The sequence below is a fragment of the Arachis hypogaea genome, chromosome 4, assembly GCF_003086295.3.
Source record: "Arachis hypogaea cultivar Tifrunner chromosome 4, arahy.Tifrunner.gnm2.J5K5, whole genome shotgun sequence".
NCBI classification, from domain to species: Eukaryota; Viridiplantae; Streptophyta; class Magnoliopsida; order Fabales; family Fabaceae; genus Arachis; species Arachis hypogaea.
The window spans coordinates 89,294,845-89,318,853 of NC_092039.1; the positions used below are offsets into that span (position 1 = coordinate 89,294,845).

Below are 24,009 nucleotides of genomic sequence, written 5' to 3' on the forward strand. Positions count from 1 at the left end.
TCTCCCTTCTCTCTACTTTCTCTCTCTAATTTTCTTTCCAAATTACTTCAAATGATTTCCGCTACAGCCTCACGCGGTATATATAATTACCCACTCTACTCATAATCCGCTACGGGGTATAACGGTTTATGAGTAACGCAGTCCTCAACGTAATCCGCGATAGCCTGTAGCGGATTACGTGCAATTGGGTTTGGGGTATAGCGAATTACATACAATTGCGTTTGTTGCATTTGTATCTGAAATTTGCCAATGTTGTATTTGTATAAAGGTTTTCTTCAATAATTTTATTTGTGTAAATTGTCCTTATTTTTATTAAGTATAGGATTCTTTTAATTATCAAATATATGATTCTTTTAATTATCAAATATCCACCTAATGTCAACGAATTATCACTCAAATGACATAATTTTTTCACGCTTACTTAAATATCGCGAATAATTGGAACAAAATTGTTAATTTTTTAATTTAAAAAATTTAAATCGTTAATAATTTGTTTAAATCAAATAGTTAATTAATCATACAAATATAATAATATATTATAGTTAAATTATTACAATAATACAATATTTTGTAATACAGTGATATTGACATTAAATTTATTGTGTCCATACTCAATATTCAAATTATGCACAACTTTTTAGTTATGTCATATTTCGAATGCACACAATTTTTTTTTTGTTAACTTTTGTTATTTTTCGATAGATACTCCCATTTGCACTTTCGAAAAAATTCTTGTCACAGTATCAAAATGTGTATACGTATTTAAAATTGTAAATTATTTATATAATTATATATTACATATTTTGATAAATATTATATTTATTTAATTTAAATAAAAAATTAACCGAGAAAACATGATTTTATATATGGATAAAGGAGCATACATGTGGATGATGTGGCGTGGGAATGTGGACATAAAATTTGAATCTTTGATAATTTAATTTTTTAATTTATTTTATATTTATTTTTATTTTATTTAGAATAATATTACATATATATATAATATTGCTTGTAACAAACTCATATATATTGCTTGTATATATATATTGCTTGAATGCTTGTATAATATATATGATAATATTATATTTTATAACAAATGGCATATATATAGATCCGTCCCTCTGTATAATATATATTGCTTGTAACAAACTCATATATATAATATTAAAAAATTATACAAAAATATATAATAGAAGATGTATTATAAAATATATTGATAGAGCTGCGGATTGGATGGCTAAATATAGTGCCAAGAATAACTCTAATCATGTTATTTGGTCTGAGCCTTGTGTTGATCTTCAACGAATCATCCGCTCGGATTTAGGATAGTTTTTGCTTTGTTTCTTTCCTTGTTTAGACACCAAAAAAAAAAAATATATTGATAGAAAATATATTTTAAAGAATAAAAAATATATGTGTATTTTTTACTAATAAAGTCATGAATTCTTCGTATCATAAAATTTATCGATAATAGAATTTGTGTCAAATTTTTTAGCAATTTTCTTTTCAATATAATTAAAAGACAATTAATAAGAAATTTATCTTTCATTTTATTTCTGAGTTATTCTTCACAATATTTATAGTTGAAAAAGATCTTTCAGTTGTAGCAGTTAAAATAAAGAAAATTAATACCAAATGAATTAAGAAGGATGGACACAAAAAAAAAGAATCCACTTTATGAAATTTAAAAAATATTTAATTTAAAATAGTAGTAATAATATTTTTTTAGATTTTTTTAATATTATTTACTTTTTAAATATTAAAAATTATTAATATTTAGATTGGATTGAACTTTTATTTATACTAAACTAAATATTAAATAATTTTAAAAATATTAAATCATACTTAATAATTTATTATTATTATTATTATTATTATTATTATTATTATTATTATTATTATTATTATTATTAATTTTTTTTCAAAAAATTAGAGAAATTGAGGCCTTCATTCACCCCCTGGACGTCCGTTCCTAATCATACACATTATCAGCTTTATTATTTTTGTTAGTTTTAAAACCTTTGAAATATAAGTAAAATATTGATATTTATCTTAAACATTTATAACAAAAAATAAGAATAATAGTATGGAAGTTTGAATTAGAATCTATTATATAATACTTTTTGTGTATTAAAATTTAGTTATTAAATTAATAATGATGTATTTACGTATAAATATATATATTATTTAATTTATTTTTAATATATATTTTATATTTTAATATATATATATATATATATTATATGAATAATTAATTTAGTACTTAATTTTTTATATATAAATAGGGTAATTCGTATATATTTTGAATATATATTTTTATTTTTTTAAATATTTACTACAAATAATTTAAAAAAATATTAATGTTGTAATTAAGAATTAAAATAAAAATTCAATCATTTTAAAAGAAAAATTGAGTTAACTATCAATATAAATTCTTTTATACTAATATCTAATTATATTTTTATATATACAGAAAAAATGTACTATTTTTAAATAGTAAATATAAAAATTAATTTTTTTTATTTGTACGACAGACTTAACACCTAATCAAATACAAAAGTATACACATTAAAATTTTTTAAATTTTAGATAATGAATATTAAAATTAATTATTAATAAAAAATTAAACTTTTTCATATAAAAATAATAACTAAAAAATTTATTATTTAATTTTTTTATTTATAGAGATTCTTGTCTTCTTAATTGACGGAGATTTTTATCCTTTATGATCTTATAAAAGTAATTTAATGCTATAATTTTTTATATTATAATTTATAATGTCAGAATTGATATAATTTTAAAAAATTTATATTCTCCTAATATTATTAGGAGTAAAAATACTCGTTATTATCTAAATTCTTAGCCACTATTAGTAGACCACTTCTAATGAGTTTCCCCAACAAAATAATAAATTGATTCACATGCACAAAACAAATTGTCAAGTGAGCAGCATGTCATCATTACAATATCCCTTTTAGCAACGTCATTCTCGTATTATTTGCCGAATAGAGAATGCGCTTTCCAGTTGCTATGAAGTGAGAGTTTATCTAATTCAACAAATATTTTGTCTACAATAAAAGACAATTTAGCAAGGAAACCATCCTTATTTAATTATTTTCAGGCCTAATTGCCTAACCATGAGTTCCAAGTTGGTAGTTTAACTGAATATCTAGGTTAATTATTCTCTCAATCCTTGCAAAGGAATTGAAGTCTTTTGTATCATGTTATATTAGGATAACTAATACTCAATAACATGGAATTAGCGAAGCTACCTTGGTAGATACATTGGTCCTTTAATTAGAGGTTTTGAGTTCAAAATTTGAATATGAAAAAAAAGTTATTTGATAATAAGATCCAAAATAATTGTAATTTTAGATATTAAAACAATCTTACTAAATATTTGGTAACTATGGTTCTCTCTCTCACAATGAATTTTCATAAATTATTAGAATTTGAAACTCGAAATCAGTGCAAAAAAATAAAAAACAAAGAGAGAGAAGAAGATGCATTGTTTTCATCTACAAAACATAGAAAATTTTTTTAGTTTCTCATGACATTTTTCAATTCGACAGGTTAAAAATTAATCTATCGTTAATTTGAGTTTTATTTAAGAGTTTGTTATTGGTCAATAAATTACTATATATGTAAAACATAATTCAAACTCCTAACACTTATTTAAGTGAATAAATGTTAACATTTAGCTAATTCAAGTGAGTCCAAAATAGAGAAGTTATTGAACCCATGACAAAAGAAACTCAATTATAATTGTTGGGTTCTGGTAATTGATCATGCCCCGAAGGTTTTTGATGCAACTATTGTCGGCTCACTCTTCAAGGTTTTTCTATAATAAAAGGCCCACTGACCAAAGTTTGAAGAAGGAGCCCCAATCTTAAAAACCATAAGCGTCGTCAACCCAAACAAGATTTGACGTAAATTAAAAATAGTACAGTTGAGTTAGCCAAAAATGAAAAAAAAAATTAGGATAGTTGACCCAAAGACAAAATAGCAATGCAAGACAAGGATATCATGATGGGTTTGGTTGAACAAATCTTGGAATCTTTGCCACCCTTACCTATCAAACAAATATTTATCTGCTTCTAATAATATATATATATATATATATATATATATATATATATGCTTCTTATCTAGGTTTCTGTAGGAAAAATATTAGGTGAATAATATTTTTTTATATACTTGTTTTGTTATTTGGATCAGTATTACTTAACTTTTTTATTTCTTTTACTAAAATATTGATCTTTAATATTTTCTTTTCAGTATTTTTTTCTTTTTCTTCGGTGTTTCTTATTAAGAACGAAGGTTGTCATTTTTTAGCATAGGTAAACTCGTTCTTCTAATTAATACTTTTTTTTAAAAAAAAAAGGCAGACTTTTTCTGGAGTCTAAGATTTAGGAATTAGAGTCCATCTCTTTTTATCAGGGAAGAAGACTACTCTTTTTTAGATTTAGTTAAATCCCCCCAACAATTATTGTTCTTTTGGAAAGTAAAACGTAGGTGTTTCTTACACTTATCAGTTATTATGCAAGTGTTTGAATTCTCCACCTATGCCTTGGACTCTAATTCCTTGTTGCTTCATTTGGTTGTTAATTAAGCTTCACCCATTGGCTGCCACGCACAACCATCCAATTATTATGTACTCATCAGAATCTGTTCTCTTTCTTTACTTGTTAGACCAAAATTCTATCCTTGTCTTCAATATTTTCAAAACATTTTAGCATTTCATACGGTGGTATACCAAAATATAATTCAAAAAATCAAAAGTAGGCCAACTGTATTATGAACAGTAAAATACTTATTATAACATAGTAGTTGAATTCGAGAATAAAATAGAAAAAAGTTTTAATAACGGTAGTGTGTTCATGATCACATTGTTATTGGTTAATAGTTGTTAATTTGTTATGTAAGAATCACTTGTATCAACCTATTTTCATGCAAAAGGAAGAAAATCGGAATAAATAGATTATTGGTAGATTACATTGATTTATCGATGATGTTACAAATAAATATTCTTTTTTAGTTTATTATGTTTATAAATTGACCTGCACTTTAAAAAAGAAATTAGTATCATGTTTATAAGAAAACTCAGTACTACTTCTTTTATTAAAAATAAAATAAAACATCGAATAGCTGGAGAGACAGTTAGGAGTGGACGTATATTATTATTGTTGGTTGGGAGAAATAGTATAAAATTGTCATATTTTCAGTTTGTTTATGATATAATTCTATTTTGTCCACCAAAAAAGAAGACTATTAAGAATTACAAGCGACTTCTGACATGCTTTGAGTTGATGTATTCCAATAAATTGTGATGAACAGTGGGTCAAGCGTATGTGTCACTTGTTGGGTTGTAAGGGTGGTTCCCTCCCAGTTAAATACCTGGGTATTTCCTTAGGAGCAAATTCGAGGATGGTGAAGACCTGAAAGCTTATAATAGACAAAGTGAAGGAGAAGCTCAGTCTATAGAAAGCTAAAATACTAAACAAAGTTAGGAAGTCGGTGCTGATCAAATTAATTTTAAATAGTTTGCCAGTGTATTATTTGAGTTTATTCAAGATGCTGAGAGCTATTGCTGAGAAATTGATTTCATTACAGAGAAGGTTCCTATGGAGTAAGGAGGATGGTAGTAATGGGATGACATTAGCAAGATGGAAAGTGGTGCAGGCCCCTAAAACATTAGGTGGATTGGGAGTTGAAGATGTTATGGTTCGTAACATAACCATGTTGTTAAAGTGGTGGTGGCAGTTTGCTAAGGAAGAGTGCTCGTTGTAGAAGAAAGTGGTATGTTCTTGTAATAATCAGAATCCTAATAAGCTACTATCAACTCAAGTGCTACCTACTAGAGGAGGCCCATGGAAGGATATATGCCAGTTACAAATAACGAATCAACATATAAGGGATAAGATGATTACAGGCTTGTCCATGGAGATTGGTGATGGACAGTGTACTCGATTTTGGGAGGATGTATGGTTACTTTGTGGATCTTTGAAGGATCGGTTTTTCAGACTTTTTTCTGTTTCAAACCAATTTGGATATGTTATAGGAGATTGTGGGTTTTGAGATGGGTTAGACTGGATTTGGAACTTCCAATAGAGGAGAGAGCTCTTTCAATGGGAGTTAGAACTCCTGGGTCAATTACATGAGGAGTTGAGACTTGTGAAGCTAGTGAATAACAGAAAGGATAATATGGTGTGGAAATATGATAGACAAGGTATCTTTTCAACTAACTCATTTTTTTGCAGGTTTTGTTGAGAAAATACTCCCAGAGGAGGTTACTAGCTACAACTTCACTAAGATCATCTGGAAAGGTTTAGTTCCATCAAGAGTGGAGCTGTTTACTTGGTTTGTCCTGATAGGTAGGGTGAATACAAAAGAAAAGCTAAGCCGATTTGGGATTATTAGCCAGGAAGATAACGTATGTGTTTTATGTAATAAAGATGTGGAACTTGTACACCACTTATTTCTAGGCTGTGAATTTGCTTGGCATGTGTGGAGTGTTTGATATCGGTGTTTGGCCGACAATGGTATTTTTCGGGTTCGATGAAAGAACACTTTCTATGTTGGACAGAGGAACCGAGGAGAAAGGCGGATTGAGAGCAACAGTTGAGATGCTTCTGTGCGATCGTTTGGAACATTTGGTTGGAAAGGAATAGAAGGATTTTTCAGAATAAAAGCAAGAGTGTTGAAGAAATTATCAACATGACCATGATGAGCTCCAACAAGTGGAAAGGTGTGGACCCCTTTAGTTGCTGATGGCTATGCCAGAGATGACATGAAATTCTTCTTTGTGTTGTTGTATTACTTTTAGAAGTTGGTTGACGTGTTTGTCTGGTTCTATTTGCTCTACTGTAATTTGGTGCGCTTTTTGTTTTTTAAAAAAATTGAATGTAATGTTACATAAATTTTAAGAGAAATTATTAGTGTTTATTTATGCAAATGAATATTTACTCCCAAGAAAAAAAAACTAAGAGTATATTTGGTTATATTTTCATTTTTGTTATTTTATAATCTTAAATTTTATAAAAAAATATTAGATGAAAAAGATAAGAATTATTTTCATTTTTTAATCTTTATAAATTTTAAAAATAAAAATAAAAATGATCTCATTGCAGAGGTGAATTTTTTGTTGAATTAGGTTTTTCTTTTGAAAAAAACCCCTTTCCTCCCACGATTCTCGGCCGATCGCGTGCTTTTCCTTTTTGTGGATGGGTAGTTATTTGTATTCTCATGTACAATCAATTCTTTGCAAATCAATCGCATCAGAATGCATTCTTTGTCGTGTTTTGTCAGACTGTTGTTAGAGAGTCTATCCAATAACTATAGGTTTTCTATTCTAATCATTTCTTGCATATTGTTTATGTCAGGTTGAGTTTCCTTGGTTAATTTCAATAATTTCATGAAAATTTTGACAAATTTCGGGGTTTTGGGTATTCTTTCTGAATTATTTCTGTTTAATTGAAGTTAGATTTTCAAATTTCATTCAAATTTTTTTCAATTGTCTCATGTTATGGGTTTTTTGGAATTAATACAGACATTGATTTAGATTTTCTCTTTTCCATTTCAATACTCATCTCATTTGAGGATCATTGTTTCTCTATTTCATTTGAACACCGATGTCATTTGAGGATCTATTTTTATCTATAATTTTAATTCCATTTTAAATGATTTTACTCATTTGTTGAATCTGTTCACAATGGATTGGTTGAAAAGAAAATATTCAAATTTTTATTTTTCTCTTTCCATGATTCCTAAGATGATTCTATTCTATGTTAATTTTGCTGATATTAACCTTGGATATATTGAATCAGATTGATGGTAAGGTTTTTTTACCTAACTCACTTATTTTGCAGTAGGTAGTTGAGTAGTGATTGTTTACTGTTAATTTAGTTCTAATTTGTTTTATATTTTTTTTACATTGTTTTATCCTTAAATACAATATATGTTGCAATGTATATCTTTTTCATTGTGGTTTCTTGCTTATCTAGTTTATGTGGTTTCTTGCTTTTTTGGTTTTTGTGGTTTAGTAAATAAAATTTATTTTTGTAAATTCTAATGTATAAAAACTCTTTTATTTTTTGCCCCAAAATTTTTCTGTACAAGTAAAATTGATGAAGATAATAGTTATAATGGCAACTCTTGGAAGCATCGGTGGATATTAGTTTAATTTAATATTGCTATTATGGACTGAATGTTAGTATCCTATTTTATGATAGATTTAATTTAATATATTTCATATGAAATGTCATATGTAATGATCAGTTGTACAGTTACAAAATTTGGTAGGAGTTGGTTATTGTCAAAATTCTCATCAAGTCATACTTAGTCACACTTTTGCTTTCCTAAATAAGTGCTCATCCCTTATTTGACTATGAAAGTCTTCTTTTTTCGTGCTTCTACTTATTTATTTGTTAGTTATTGAGTAATAATGTGGTGATCTTTATTTGTTTATGGTTTAAAATCATGAATTCAAATTGTTATTTTCTTTTTTCTTAAATGATCATGACCTGTGATTTTCAATATTTCACATGGAATGTCATACATAATGATCAATTGCATAATTGCATAATTTGGTAGGAGTTGGTTGTTATTAAAATCCTCATCAAATCATGCTTAGTCACATTGTTCCTTCCCTGAATAAGTGGTTATCTCTTATTTATTGTGGAAGTCTTCTTTCTTCATGTTTTTACTGAATTATTTATTACTTTTTAAGACACAATGTTATAATCTTTATTTGTTTATGGTTTAAAATCATGAATTCAAATTGTCATTTTCTTTTTTCAAAAGTCATAATTAGTTATGACTTTGAATAATCTAAAATGTTAATTTGATCTAACTTTGGTAATACATGATTCTGTTCTAGTAAAACTTATTGCTTATGGATGTTAATAGAAATGGTTGATAAAATATATTAATCATATTAGGACAGCTATGCTTCGTAGCAACTTAGATACTTCTTTCACTTAAAAGGTCAATGTAATATATATGAATTCTTCCGATCTTTATTCTTTGCAAAATAAAGTTTTGTTTACAGGTGATAATAATATATTTATATAAATTGCTATCGTGATGTGTGCATTGTCATAAGTTATGGTGTAGTGGATAGGATTAGTGTAGACTCCGGTTAAATAACAAATAATTGAGTAATAAATTAATTATGAGCCTAAGAAATTAAAAAATTAAAATTTTTAATTTGGAGAAATAAAAATAAATAAAATAAAAATTAAAATACTAATCTTAAAGATTTTGACTTAAAATTGGGCCAACAGGCTAAAATGGTTGAACTGAACCCATGATGGGCCAAAGAACTCAAGCCCACATATATAAACACCGCCACACTTCACCAAAACTCAGAATTTTACATTGAGAGAGTGAGGGGCACAGTTAGAAGAGAGAAGAGAATTGGAGAACCCTAACTCACTATTCACCTTCAACTTCAATCACTCATAACTTTTAATCTGGAGTTCTGATTGACAAGTTATTTATGGTCACGTGTTCGTTTTGAAATTCTTTTCGATTTTATCTGAACAAAATAGTAAGAAACTCAAAATTTCTTACCCAGTTCTTTCTTCTATTCAATTTTGTATTTTTGATTTGGGTTTTGAGAAAATCTTAAATTTTTTATGTTTAGAGGAGGCTCAATTGTGATTTCTAACAGAATTTTGACCCAAGACTACTAGGAATAAAGTAAGAAAATCTTTCCCGATAGTTTGTACAAATTTGAGTTATAAATTTATGTTGAATTATGTAAAATTATGTGATTAGATGTCATAGAGCTTGATTGGATTGGATTTCGGGTGAAACACTAGTCTGGTGTAATTTGGCGTAGAATTGGATCCAAGGATAGTCTTGGTGTTGTCCGAAGAAAATTAAAGTGTTTGAGGAACCGTTGATGAGCGGATAATTTGTACGCTTTTTGGCATTGTTTTTAGTATATTTTTAGTATGATCTAGTTAGTTTTTAGTATATTTTTATTAGTTTTTAGTTAAAATTCACTTTTTTGGACTTTACTATGAGTTTGTGTGTTTTTCTGTGATTTCAGGTATTTTCTGGCGGAAATTGAGGGACCTGAGCAAAAATCTGATTCAGAGACTAAAAAGGACTGCAGATGCTGTTGGATTTTGACCTCCCTGCACTCGAAGTGGATTTTCTGGAGCTACAGAAGCCCAATTGGCGCGCTCTCAACGGCGTTGGAAAGTAGACATCCTGGGCTTTCCAGCAATATATGATAGTCCATACTTTGCCCAAGATTTGATGGCCCAAACCGGCGTACAAAGTCACCCTCAGAAATCCCAGCGTTAAACGCCGGAACTAGCACCAAAATGGGAGTTAAACGCCCAAATTGGCACAAAAGCTGGCGTTTAACTCCAAGAAGAGTCTCTACACGAAAATGCTTCAATGCTCAGCCCAAGCACACACCAAGTGGGCCCGGAAGTGGATTTTTATGTCATTTACTCATCTCTGTAAACCCTAGGCTACTAGTTTTCTATAAGTAGGACATTATACTATTGTATTTTCATCTTGGTTCTTCTGGTTCCCTCTCTGGGGCCGAAGCCAATGATCACTACTATCACTTATGTATTTTCAACGGTGGAGTTTCTACACACCATAGATTAAGGTGTGGAGCTCTGCTGTACCTCGAGTATTAATGCAATTACTATTGTTCTTCTATTCAATTCGCTTGTTCTTGTTCTAAGATATCACTTGTTCTTCAACTTGATGAATGTGATGATCCGTGACACTCATCATCATTCTCACCTATGAACGTGTGACTGACAACCACCTCCGTTCTACCTTCGATTAGGTGAATATCTCTTGGATTCCTGATACACGATGCATGGTTGATCGCCTGACAACCGAGTGCTCGCCTGACAAACGAGCCAGCCATTCCGTGAGATCAGAGTCTTCGTGGTATAGGCTAGAACTGATGGCGGCATTCAAGAGAATCCGGAAGGTCTAACCTTGTCTGTGGTATTCTGAGTAGGATTCAATGATTGAATGACTGTGACGTGCTTCAAACTCCTGAGGGCGGGGCGTTAGTGACAGACGCAAAAGAATCACTGGATTCTATTCCGGCCTGATCGAGAACCGACAGATGGATAGTCGTGCCGTGACAGGGTGCGTTGAACATTTCCACTGAGAGGATGGGAGGTAGCCACTGACAACGGTGAAACCCTTGCTTAAGCTTGCCATGGAAAGGAGTAAGAAGGATTGGATGAAGACAGTAGGAAAGCAGAGAGACGGAAGGGAAGGCATCTTCATACGCTTATCTGAAATTCCCACTAATGAATTACATAAGTATCTCTATCTTTATCTTTATGTTTTATTCGCATATCACCATACCCATTTGAGTTTGCCTGACTAAGATTTACAAGGTGACCATAGCTTGCTTCATACCAACAATCTCTGTGGGATCGACCCTTACTCGCGTAAGGTTTATTACTTGGACGACCCAGTACACTTGCTGGTTAGTTGTGCGAAGTTGTGTTTATGCCATGGTATTGAACACCAAGTTTTTGGTTTCATCACCGGGGATTATTTGAGTTGTGAAAAGTATTGATCACAATTTCGCGCTACCAAGTTTTTGGCGCCGTTGCCGGGGATTGTTCGAGTATGGACAACTGACGGTTCATCTTGTTGCTTAGATTAGGTATTTTTTTTCTTCAGAATTCTTAAGAATGAATTCTAGAGTTTCATGATGATTTGTTGAAATCTGACTAGCTGTGAAGCCATGTCTAATTCCATTGGACCGAGGTTTCAACTTATCATCACAAGAGCTTGTTGATTTCTATCAATCTTGCTTTTGGAGCAGTGATCTGCTAAGGCTTGGCTGGCCATTGGCCATGTCTAGTGTTTTGGACTGAAGCTTTCCTTGAAAGCTTGGCTGGCTGTGAAGCCATGTCTAATTCCTGGACCGGAGTCTTAGACTAGCATTGCACTGATTCCTGGAATTCTCATTAAGAACTTTGATATCTTTTTTTCACTTAATTTTCGAAAAAGCACAAAAAAAAATTTACAAAATCATAAAAATAAAAAAATATTCTATGTTTCTTGTTGAGACACTAGTCTCATATTAAGTTTGGTGTCAATTGCATGTTTCTGTTCTTCTTGTATTCATGCATGTGTCTTAGTAATCTTCAAGTTGTTCTTGATGATTTCTTACTCTGATCTTTGAATTCTCTTGACTTGAGTGTTTATGTGTCTCATATGCATTCTCATTAGTGTCAGTAGTATACAAACTACTAAGTTTGGTGTCTTGCATGCATTATTATTTGATTTTAGTTGCATTTTGATTATTCCTCATTATTAAAAATTCAAAAATATTTTTAATTTGTGTCTTTTCAAGTCAATAATACAGAGAATTGAAGATTTAGAACATACAGTAGAGGAATTGCACAGAAAAAGCTGGGCGTTCAAAACGCCCAGTGAAGAAGGACAGACTGGCGTTTAAACGCCAGCCAGGGTACCTGGTTGGGCGATTAACGCCCAAAAGGGTAGAGTTTTGGGCGTTAAACGCCAGAATGTGCACCATTCTGGGCGTTTAATGCCAGGATGGCACAAGAGGGAAGATTTTGTTTTCAATGCAAATTTTTTTTCAAGTTTTCAAAATCTTTTCAAAATCAAATCTTTTTCAAATCATATCTTTTCAATCAAATCTTTTTCAAATTCAATTTCTTTCTATTTTCAAAGATACTTGTTATCAATTAATGATTTGATTCAACATTTCAAGTATGTTGCCTTTTCTGTTGAGAAAGGTTTAATGTTTGAATCATATCTTTTCTTGATAGCCAAGTCATTAATTTTTAAAATCAAATCTTTTTAAAATGTTTTTCAAATCATATCTTCTCAATCACACCTTTTTAAAACTAATCATATCTTCTTAACCACATCTTTTTCAAAATAGTTTTCAATCAAATCTTTTTGATTTCTAATTTCAAAATCTTTTTCAAAAAACACTTGATTTCTTTTCCACTTTCATTTTCGAAAATCAATTAGTGTTTTTCAAAAATGTTTTCAAAATCTTTTACTTAATTTTCGAAAATTACTTCCCTTCTTCTCACATCCTTCTATTTATGGACTAACACTATTCCTTAATGCAAAATTCGAACTCCATCTTCTTTGATAAGTTCGAATTTTCTACTTCTACCTTCTAATTTTCTTTTCCTCTGACACCTCAAGGAATCTCTATACTGTGACATAGAGGATTCCACATTTTCTTGTTCTCTTCTCTTTCATATGAGCAGGAGCAAAGACAAAAGCATTCTTGTTGAGGCTGATCCTGAACCTGAAAGGACCTTGAAGCGAAAGCTAAGAGAAGCTAAGGCACAAATCTCTATAGAGGACCTAACAGAAATCTTCAAAGGAGAAGAACACATGGCAGCCGAAAACAACAACAATGCCAACAATGCAAGGAAGGTGCTGGGTGACTTTACTGCACTTACTCCCAACTTTTATGGGAGAAGCATCTCTATCCCTGCCATTGGAGCAAACAACTTTGAGCTTAAGCCTCAATTAGTTTCTCTAATGCAACAGAATTGCAAGTTCCATGGACTTCCATTGGAAGATCCTCATTAGTTTTTAGCTGAATTCTTGCAAAATCTGTGACACTGTCAAGACTAATGGGGTTGACCCTGAGGTCTACAGACTTATGCTATTCCCTTTTGCTGTAAGAGACAGAGCTAGGATATGGTTGGACTCTCAACCTAAAGAAAGCCTGGACTCTTGGGAAAAGCTAGTCAATGCCTTCCTGGCAAAGTTCTTTCCACCTCAAAAATTGAGTAAGCTTAGAGTGGAAGTCCAAACCTTCAGACAGAAGGAAGGAGAATCCCTCTATGAAGCTTGGGAAAGATACAAACAATTAATCAGAAAGTGTCCTTCTGATATGCTTTCTGAATGGAGCATCATAGGTATTTTCTATGATGGTCTCTCTGAACTATCCAAAATGTCTTTGGATAGCTCTGCTGGAGGATCTCTTCATCTGAAGAAGATGCCTACAGAAGCTCAAGAGCTGATTGAAATGGTTGCAAATAACCAATTCATGTACACTTCTGAAAGAAATCCTGTGAACAATGGGACTAGTCAGAAGAAAGGAGTTCTTGAGATTGACACTCTGAATGCCATACTGGCTCAGAATAAAATATTGACTCAACAAGTCAATATGATCTCTCAAAGTCTGTCTGGAATGCAAAATGCAACAAGCAGTACTAAAGAAGCTTCATCTGAGGAAGAAGCTTATGATCCTGAGAACCCTTCAATGGAAGAGGTGAATTACATGGGAGAACCCTATGGGAACACCTATAATTCTTCATGGAGAAATCATCCAAATTTCTCATGGAAGGATCAACAGAGACCTCAACAAGGTTTCAACAATAATAATGGTGGAAGAAACAGGTTTAGCAATAGCAAGCCTTTCCCATCATCCTCTCAGCAACAGACAGAGAGTTCTAAGCAGAATACCTCTGACTTAGCAACCATGGTCTCTGATCTAATCAAAACCGCTCAAAGTTTCATGACTGAAACAAGGTCCTCCATTAGAAACTTGGAGGCACAAGTGGGTCAGCTGAGCAAGAAAATTACTGAACTCCCTCCTAGTACTCTCCCAAGCAATACAGAAGAAAATCCAAAAGGAGAGTGCAAGGCCATCAACATGGCCGAATTTGGAGAGGAAGAAGAGGCAGTGAACGCCACTAAGGAAGACCTCAATGGACGTCCACTGGCCTCCAATGAGTTCCCCAATGAGGAACCATGGGAATCTGAGGCTCAAAATGAGACCATAGAGATTCCATTGGATTTACTTCTGCCATTCATGAGCTCTGATGAGTATTCTTCCTCTGAAGAGGATGAGTATGTCACTGAAGAGCAAGTTGCTAAATACCTTGGAGCAATCATGAAGTTAAATGACAAGTTATTTGGAAATGAGACTTGGGAGGATGAACCCCCTTTGCTCACCAAAGAACTGGATGACTTGTCTAGGCAGAAACTGCCTCAAAAGAGACAGGATCCTGGGAAGTTTTCAATACCTTGTACCATAGGCACCATGACCTTCAAGAAGGCCTTGTGTGACTTAGGGTCAAGTGTAAACCTCATGCCTCTCTCTGTAATGGAGAAGTTAGGGATCTTTGAGGTGCAAGCTGCAAAAATCTCACTAGAGATGGCAGACAATTCAAGAAAACAAGCCTATGGACTTGTAGAGGATGTTCTGGTAAAAGTTGAAAACCATTACATCCCTACTGATTTCATAGTCCTAGAGACTGGGAAGTGCATGGATGAATCCATCATCCTTGGCAGACCCTTCCTAGCCACAGCAAAGGCTGTGATTGATGTTGATAGAGGAGAATTAATCATTCAAGTGAATGAAGAATCCTTTGTGTTTGAGGCTCAAGGATATCCCTCTGTCACCATGGAGAGGAAGCATGAAGAGCTTCTCTCAAAACAGAGCCAAACAGAGCCCCCACAGTCAAACTCTAAGTTTGGTGTTGGGAGGCCACAACCAAACTCTAAGTTTGGTGTTGAACCCCCACATTCAAACTCTAAGTTTAGTGTTAGGAGGTTCCAACATGGCTCTGAGCATTTCTGAGGCTCCATGAGAGTCCTCTGTCAAGCTACTGACATTAAAGAAGCGCTTGTTGGGAGGCAACCCAATGTTATATTTTATCTTTATCTTTTGTTATTTTATATTTTTTGTAGGTTGATGATCATGAGAAGTCACAAAATCAATGAAAAAAGCAAAAATAGAACAAAAAACAGAAAGAAAAATAGCACACCCTGGAGGAGAGCGTGCTGGCGTTTAAACGCCAGTAAGGCTAGCTGTTGGGCGTTTAACGCTCAGTCTGGCACCATTCTGGGCGTTAAACGCCAGAAAGGGGCACCAGACTGGCGTTAAACGCCAGAAAAGGGCAAGAAGCTGGCGTTAAACGCCAGAAATGGGCACCAGCCCGGCGTTTAACGCCAGAAATGGCTAAAAACGCATTTTTGCATGCCATTTGGTGCAGGGATGACCTTTCCTTGACACCTCAGGATCTGTGGACCCCACAGGATCCCCACCTACCCCACCACTCTCTCTCTTCTTCACCCATTCACCAATCACCTCAACACCTCTTCCCCAAAAACCCTTCACCTATCAAATCCCATCTTTCTCTTCACCACTCACATCCATCCTTCATAAAACCCCACCTACCTCACCATTTAAATTCAAACCACTTTCCCACCCAACCCACCCATACATGGCCGAACATCAACCCTCCCCCTCTCCTATATAAACTCATCTTCACTCCTTCATTTTCACACAACCAAACCACCACTTCTTCCCCTTTTTGGCCGAACACAAAGCCATTCCCTTCTTCCTCATTTCTTCTTCTTCTACTCTCTTCTTTCTTATTTTGCTCGAGGACGAGCAAACCCTTTAAGTTTGGTGTGGTAAAAGCATTGCTTTTTGTTTTTCCATAACCATTTATGGCATCCAAGGCCGGAGAAACCTCTAGAAAGAGGAAAGGGAAGGCAAAAGCTTCTATCTCCGAGTCATGGGAGATGGAGAGATTCATCTCAAGGGTGCATCAAGACCACTTCTATGAAGTTGTGGCCTTGAAGAAGGTGATCCCCGAGGTCCCTTTCTCACTCAAAAAGAGTGAATATCCGGAGATCCGACATGAGATCCGAAGAAGAGGTTGGGAAGTTCTTACCAACCCCATTCAACAAGTCAGAATCTTAATGGTTCAAGAGTTCTATGCCAATGCATGGATCACCAAGAACCATGATCAAAGTGTGAACCCGGATCCAAAGAATTATCTTACTATGGTTCGGGGGAAATACTTGGATTTTAGTCCGGAAAATGTAAGGTTGGCATTCAACTTGCCCATGATGCAAGGAGATGAACATCCTTACACTAGAAGGGTCAACTTTGATCAAAGGTTGGACCAAGTCCTCACAGTCATATGTGAAGAGGGCGCCCAATGGAAGAGAGATTCAAGAGGGAAGCCGGTTCAATTGAGAAGGCATGACCTCAAACCCGTGGCTAGAGGATGGTTGGAGTTTATCCAACGCTCAATCATTCCCACTAGCAACCGGTCCGAAGCTACCATAGACCGGGCTATCATGATTCATAGCATCATGATTGGAGAAGAAATAGAAGTTCATGAGGTTATATCTCAAGAACTTTATAAGGTGGCGGACAAGTCTTCTACCTTGGCAAGGTTAGCCTTCCCTCATCTCATTTGTCACCTCTGTTATTCGGTTGGAGTTGACATAGAGGGAGACATCCCTATTGATGAGGACAAGCCCATCACTAAGAAGAGGATGGAGCACACAAGAGACCCCACTCATCATGAGATCCCTGAGATACCTCAAGGGATGCACTTTCCTCCACAAAACTATTGGGAGCAACTAAACACCTCCCTAGGAGAAATGAGTTCCAACATGGGACAACTAAGGGTGGAGCATCAAGAACACTCCATCATCCTCCATGAAATTAGAGAAGATCAAAGAATCATGAGAGAGGAGCAACAAAGACAAGGAAGAGACATTGAGGAGCTCAAGCACTCCATAGGATCTTCAAGAGGAAGAAAGAGCCGCCATCACTAAGGTGGACTCGTTCTTTAATTTCCTTGTTCTTTATTTTCCTGTTTTTCGAATTTTAGTGCTTATGTTTGTCTATGTTTGTGTCTTGTGATCATTAGTGTCTTAGTGTCTATGCCTTAAAGTTATGAATGTCCTATGAATCCATCACCTTTCTTGAATGAAAAAATGTTCTTAATTGAAAAAGAAAAGAATTGCATGAATTTTGAATTTTATAACAGTTTGATTATTTTGATGTGGTGGCAATACTTTTGTTTTCTGAATGTATGCTTAAACAGTGCATATGTCTTTTGAATTTGTGGTTCATGAATGTTGGCTCTTGAAAGAATGATGAAAAAGGAGACATGTTACTGAGGATCTGAAAAATCATTAAAATGGTTCTTGAAGCAAGAAAAAGCAGTGAATACAAAAAAAAAATTCGAAAAAAAAGAAAGAAAAAGAAAGAGAAAAAGAAAGAAAAAGAAAGAAATAAAGTTGTGATCCAAGGCAAAAAGAGTGTGCTTAAGAACCCTGGACACCTCTAATTGGGGACTCTAGCAAAGCTGAGTCACAATCTGAAAAAGGTTCACCCAATTATGTGTCTGTGGCATGTATGTATCCGGTGGTAATACTGGAAGACAGAGTGCTTTGGGCCACGGCCAAGACTCAATAAGTAGCTATGTTCAAGAATCATCACACTTAACTAGGAGAATCAATAACACTATCTGGATTCTGAGTTCCTAAAGAAGCCAATCATTCTGAATTTCAAAGGATAGAGTGAGATGCCAAAACTGTTCAGAGGCAAAAAGCTAAAAGCCCCGCTCATCTAATTAATACTGTTCTTCATAGATGTTTTTGGAATTCATTGCATATTCTCTTCTTTTTATCTTGTTTGATTTTCAGTTGCTTGGGGACAAGCAACAATTTAAGTTTGGTGTTGTGATGAGCGGATAATTTGTATGCTTTTTGGCATTGTTTTTAGTATATTTTTAGTATGATCTAGTTAGTTTTTAGTATATTTTTATTAGTTTTTAGTTAAAATTCACTTTTCTGGACTTTACTATGAGTTTGTATGTTTTTCTGTGATTTCAGGTATTTTCTGGCTGAAATTGAGGGACCTAAGCAAAAATCTGATTCAGAGACTAAAAAGGACTGCAGATGCTGTTGGATTCTGACCTCCCTGCACTCGAAGTGGATTTGCTGGAGCTACAGAAGCCCAATTGGCGCGCTCTCAACGGCGTTGGAAAGTAGACATTCTGGGCTTTCCAGCAATATATGATAGTCCATACTTTGCCCAAGATTTGATGGCCCAAACCGGCGTACAAAGTCACCCTCAGAAATCCCAGTGTTAAACGCCGGAACTGGCACCAAAATGGGAGTTAAACGCCCAAACTGGCACAAAAGCTGGCGTTTAACTCCAAGAAGAGTCTCTACACGAAAATGCTTCAATGCTCAGCCCAAGCACACACCAAGTGGGCTCGGAAGTGGATTTTTATGTCATTTACTCATCTCTGTAAACCCTAGGCTACTAGTTTTCTATAAGTAGGACATTATACTATTGTATTTTCATCTTGGTTCTTCTGGTTCCCTCTCGGGGGCCGAAGTCAATGATCACTACTATCACTTATGTATTTTCAACGGTGGAGTTTCTACACACCATAGATTAAGGTGTGGAGCTCTGCTGTACCTCGAGTATTAATGCAATTACTATTGTTCTTCTAGTCAATTCCGCTTGTTCTTGTTCTAAGATATCACTTGTTCTTCAACTTGATGAATGTGATGATCCGTGACACTCATCATCATTCTCACCTATGAACGTGTGACTGACAACCACCTCCGTTCTACCTTCGATTGGGTGAATATCTCTTGGATTCCTGATACACGATGCATGGTTGATCGCCTGACAACCGAGTGCTCGCCTGACAAACGAGCCAGCCATTCCGTGAGATCAGAGTCTTCGTGGTATAGGCTAGAACTGATGGCGGCATTCAAGAGAATCCGGAAGGTCTAACCTTGTCTGTGGTATTCTGAGTAGGATTCAATGATTGAATGACTGTGACGTGCTTCAAACTCCTGAGGGCGGGGCGTTAGTGACAGACGCAAAAGAATCACTGGATTCTATTCCGGCCTGATCGAGAACCGACAGATGGATAGCCGTGCCGTGACAGGGTGCGTTGAACATTTCCACTGAGAGGATGGGAGGTAGCCACTGACAACGGTGAAACCCTTGCTTAAGCTTGCCATGGAAAGGAGTAAGAAGGATTGGATGAAGACAGTAGGAAAGCAGAGAGACGGAAGGGAAGGCATCTTCATACGCTTATCTGAAATTCCCACTAATGAATTACATAAGTATCTCTATCTTTATCTTTATGTTTTATTCGCATATCACCATACCCATTTGAGTTTGCCTGACTAAGATTTACAAGGTGACCATAGCTTGCTTCATACCAACAATCTCTGTGGGATCGACCCTTACTCGCGTAAGGTTTATTACTTGGACGACCCAGTACACTTGCTGGTTAGTTGTGCGAAGTTGTGTTTATGCCATGGTATTGAACACCAAGTTTTTGGTTTCATCACCGGGGATTATTTGAGTTGTGAAAAGTATTGATCATAATTTCGCGCTACCAACCGTCGTCTAAGAGGTATGGATTTTAGTTTCTAGTAGGCATGTTGTAAGATTATGTGAATGCCTAGGTTAATGACCCTTAAGATAGGATTGAATGAAATTTAGTTGATGTTGTATTGATTAGTTGTGATTTTATGAGTTGAGTGGTTACTAATTTGCATGAATATATATATATATATATACATGAGTTGAATTGGGTTATGATATTAATTGATGTGAATATTGGGCTAGAGGTCATGATGTGGTGAAGAGTCTCCCATGAGATAAGTGGAGGTAAGTGGTGGAGTGATTATGTTGAAATTAATGCAATGATGATGATTGGTTGAGTATGTTGTGATATATTGTTGTATGAGTATGTGTGATAAAGGTTAGATTGAATTAACGAGGATTATTTGGTTGAGACCTTATATATTAGGTATTGAATGATTTTGGAATCATGAATGAGGGTTAGAATGTTTGGAAATGGTATTGGTATAGTTTGGTTTGAATTGAATTGGGATTTTGGTGAACTTGAGTAAAGGTTCAAATTTGGTAAAAATCAGTTTTTAACCAACTTCGACGTATTGTAACTTAGTTCTCGAACCTTCAAATTTTAAAAAAATTATTTTAAATGAAAATTGAATCTAGGTGGTTTATGACGTTCGAAGAACGGATGGAAAACTATTTTTAACAAAAAAGTTATGCGCATTTGAAGTTTTGGATTAAAAACTGAATTCTGTTATTATGCAGCAAAACCAAAATTTCTGGTATGTGGGCCCACGCACACAATTGTGGCTAAGCATGAACTAGAATGAATGTAAATGCTCGTGCGTATGCATGCTAACACTAAATTCTGTTGTTATGTAGCAAAACCAAAATTTCTGGTATGTGGGCCCACACACAATAGTGCCTACGCACGGACTAGAATGAATGTAAATGCTCGTGCGTACGCACGACAAGAAAATTTTACAAGTTGTGCGTATGCATGATATTGTGTGCACTCACAAGCTGGAAATGTTGTTCAGGTGCGTGCGTACGCACAAGGGTGATGTGTACGCACAAGCCCTGTTTTCACACTTAAACTCTGTTTTCAATTATTTGGTTTTTCTGGTAAGCATGTAAACTTTTGTAACCCCTAATTGAGGTCTGACAACTTGTTTTTAGGCTTGAGAATGAGTGTGAACACATGGATTAGATTAAATTGATAATTGGAGGAGATTGTGGATTAAAGTGATGAGTATTGATGAAAACCTGTAAGTGATGAGTTTACCAAATACTAGATTGAGATAAGACATGGATGATGGGATTGACGATGATTGAGTATAGCCAAATTAGCTGAGATGGAAAGGTCTGAGTGATATCCTGCTTGTGTATTATTGGAGTATCTATTTATTGGCGAGGCCTGGGTGTTATCCCGCTTGCGTGATGAATTGAATAATGAATTTGATTGAGATGAGAATCCTTGGGTATATGCAAGGGGTTTAGTTTGCCCTACTTACTTTAGGTTGAGATGATTCGACCTTTCCGGGATGATGCAAGGGTGTGGTTTGCCCCACTTGCTCTGGGTTGATATTGAAACTAAATATTGAATCTGATGATTGAGACTCCTGACAAACCCCATTTGTAGGGTTTATCTTGTATTGATTTTAGGGGATTTTATCACCTTTCACCCACATTTATTCAATGAAATAGCATGGTTTTGTATATTCTCCTTTAATTGTGCTTAAGAGTGAAAACATGCTTTTTAGGTCTTAAAATAGCCAAATGTAATTTACCTTGATTCCATTAGATGCCTTGATATGTTTGTTAAGTGATTTCAGATTTAGGAGGCAAAGATTGGATCAAGGGAATGAAGAAAGAAGCATGGAAAGTTGGAGAACTCATGAAGAAATGAAAGAACCGGAAAGCTGTCAAGCCGACCTCTTCGTACTTAAACGACCATAACTTGAGCTACAGAGGTCCAAATGATGCGGTTCTAGTTGGGTTGGAAAGCTAACATCCGGAGCTTCGCAACGATATAAGATTTGTCATAGTTGCTACACGTATGATGGCGCGCACGCGCAAAGTACGCGCACGCGCCGTTGCTGCCATATGGTCCACTTAAAGTAAAACGTGGCCAACGATTTTAGAAGCCTTGTGGGCCCAATCCAACTCATTTCTAATGCTATTTAAGTCAAGGATTGAAGAGGGATGAGGCATCTAGTTACCATTAGTTTAAGTTTAGTAGTTAGAAGTAGTTTCTAGAGAGAGAAGCTCTCACTTCTCTCTAGAATTAGGATTAGGATTAGTTTTAGTTCTTAGATCTAGGTTTTAATCTTTGCTTTCTTCTAATTCTACCTTTCAATTTCTTGTTGTTACATTCATCTTCCTCTATTCTTTTCTTGTAATTTCCTTTATGTTGTTCTTATATTTTGTTGTAGATCTAGTATTGTTCCTTCTACATTCTTCCAATTCAATAAGAGGTAATTCATAATAAATGTGTCTTCTTTGCTTTTCTATTGTTGATCTCTTGTTTTTGTAGTTGTAGATTCCTTTAATTCTTGCATTTAATAATGATTACTTCTATTGCACTCTATGTGTTTGTTGAAATGCCTCTTCTAGGTTTAGTGTAGATTTTGTTCCTCTTGGCCTAGGTAGAGTAATTAGTGACACTTGAGTTATCTAATCCCTTTGTTGATTGATAATTGGAGAGATTGCTAATTGGTTTAGAGTGCACTAAAGCTAGTCTTTCCTTGGGAGTTGGCTAGGACTTGTGGCTCAAGTCAATTCATCCACTTGACTTTCCTTTCTTTAGTAAGGATTAACTAAGAGGTAGCAATGAACAATTCTCATCACAATTGAGAAGGATAACTAGGATAGGACTTCTAATTCTCATATCTTGCCAAGAGCTTTGTTAGTTGTTAGATTTATTTTCTTTGCCATTTATATTTCTTGTCCAAAAGCTTAAAAACCCCAAATATAATTCACAACCAATAACAAGACACTTCATTACAATTCCTAGGGAGAGCGACCCGAGGTTTGAATACTTCGGTTTATAAATTTTAGGGGTTTGTTTTAGTGACAAACAACTTTTTGCATGAAAGGATTATTGCTTGGTTTAGGAACTATACTTGCAACGAGAATTCATTTGTGAAATTCTAAACCATCAAAAATCCAATCGTCAAAATGGCGCCGTTGCCGGGGAATTGCAATGGTGTTATGTTATTGGTTATTGTATATATGTGAATATTGTGAATAGTTTGATTTTTGTTTGGATTGCTTGCTAGTTAGGACTTTGTTTCATTATTTCTTAGTAGTTTTCATTTTTATTTCCTCTTTTCACTATGAATTCTCACCTTGGCTATGAGTGTGATTACAACTATGTTGTAGGTGATGAGAGTTACAATGAAGAGATGTATCAAGGATGGAACAATCAAAGGTGGGAGGGGCCATATGCATATGATCAATCTTCATGGCAACAACCTCCTCCACCAATGCACTATGAAGAAGAGCCATTCTATGATGCATATCAATCCAATGGCTATGGTGAATCTCCTTGTGACTTTCAAGAACCACCACCATATGCCTATGATCCATACCCTCAACATAATTCTCAACCATACTCACAAGCCTCTTCTTACCAACCACCTTCATATGACCCTAATCCATATCCATCCTACCAACAACCATATGAGCCATATGAACCACACATAGAGCAACCACCACAACATCAACATTTTCAAGAGCTACCCCCTCCATATTATTACCAAGATGAACCACCTCCAATATATGAAAATTTTCAACCACAAGATGAATTCTACCTTTCACCACAACCTCCCATGGAAGAATATTCATGT

General features: G+C 34.5%; 1 non-coding gene across 1 annotated transcript; it reads right to left on the reverse strand.

The window, feature by feature from the left end:
• Nucleotides 1-13,795: 13,795 nt before the first annotated feature.
• Nucleotides 13,796-13,903, reverse strand: LOC112799349 (small nucleolar RNA R71). Its single transcript, XR_003200923.1, has one exon. It is a non-coding gene; the product is annotated as a small nucleolar RNA R71 (small nucleolar RNA).
• Between the last annotated feature and the right edge of the window lie 10,106 nt (nucleotides 13,904-24,009).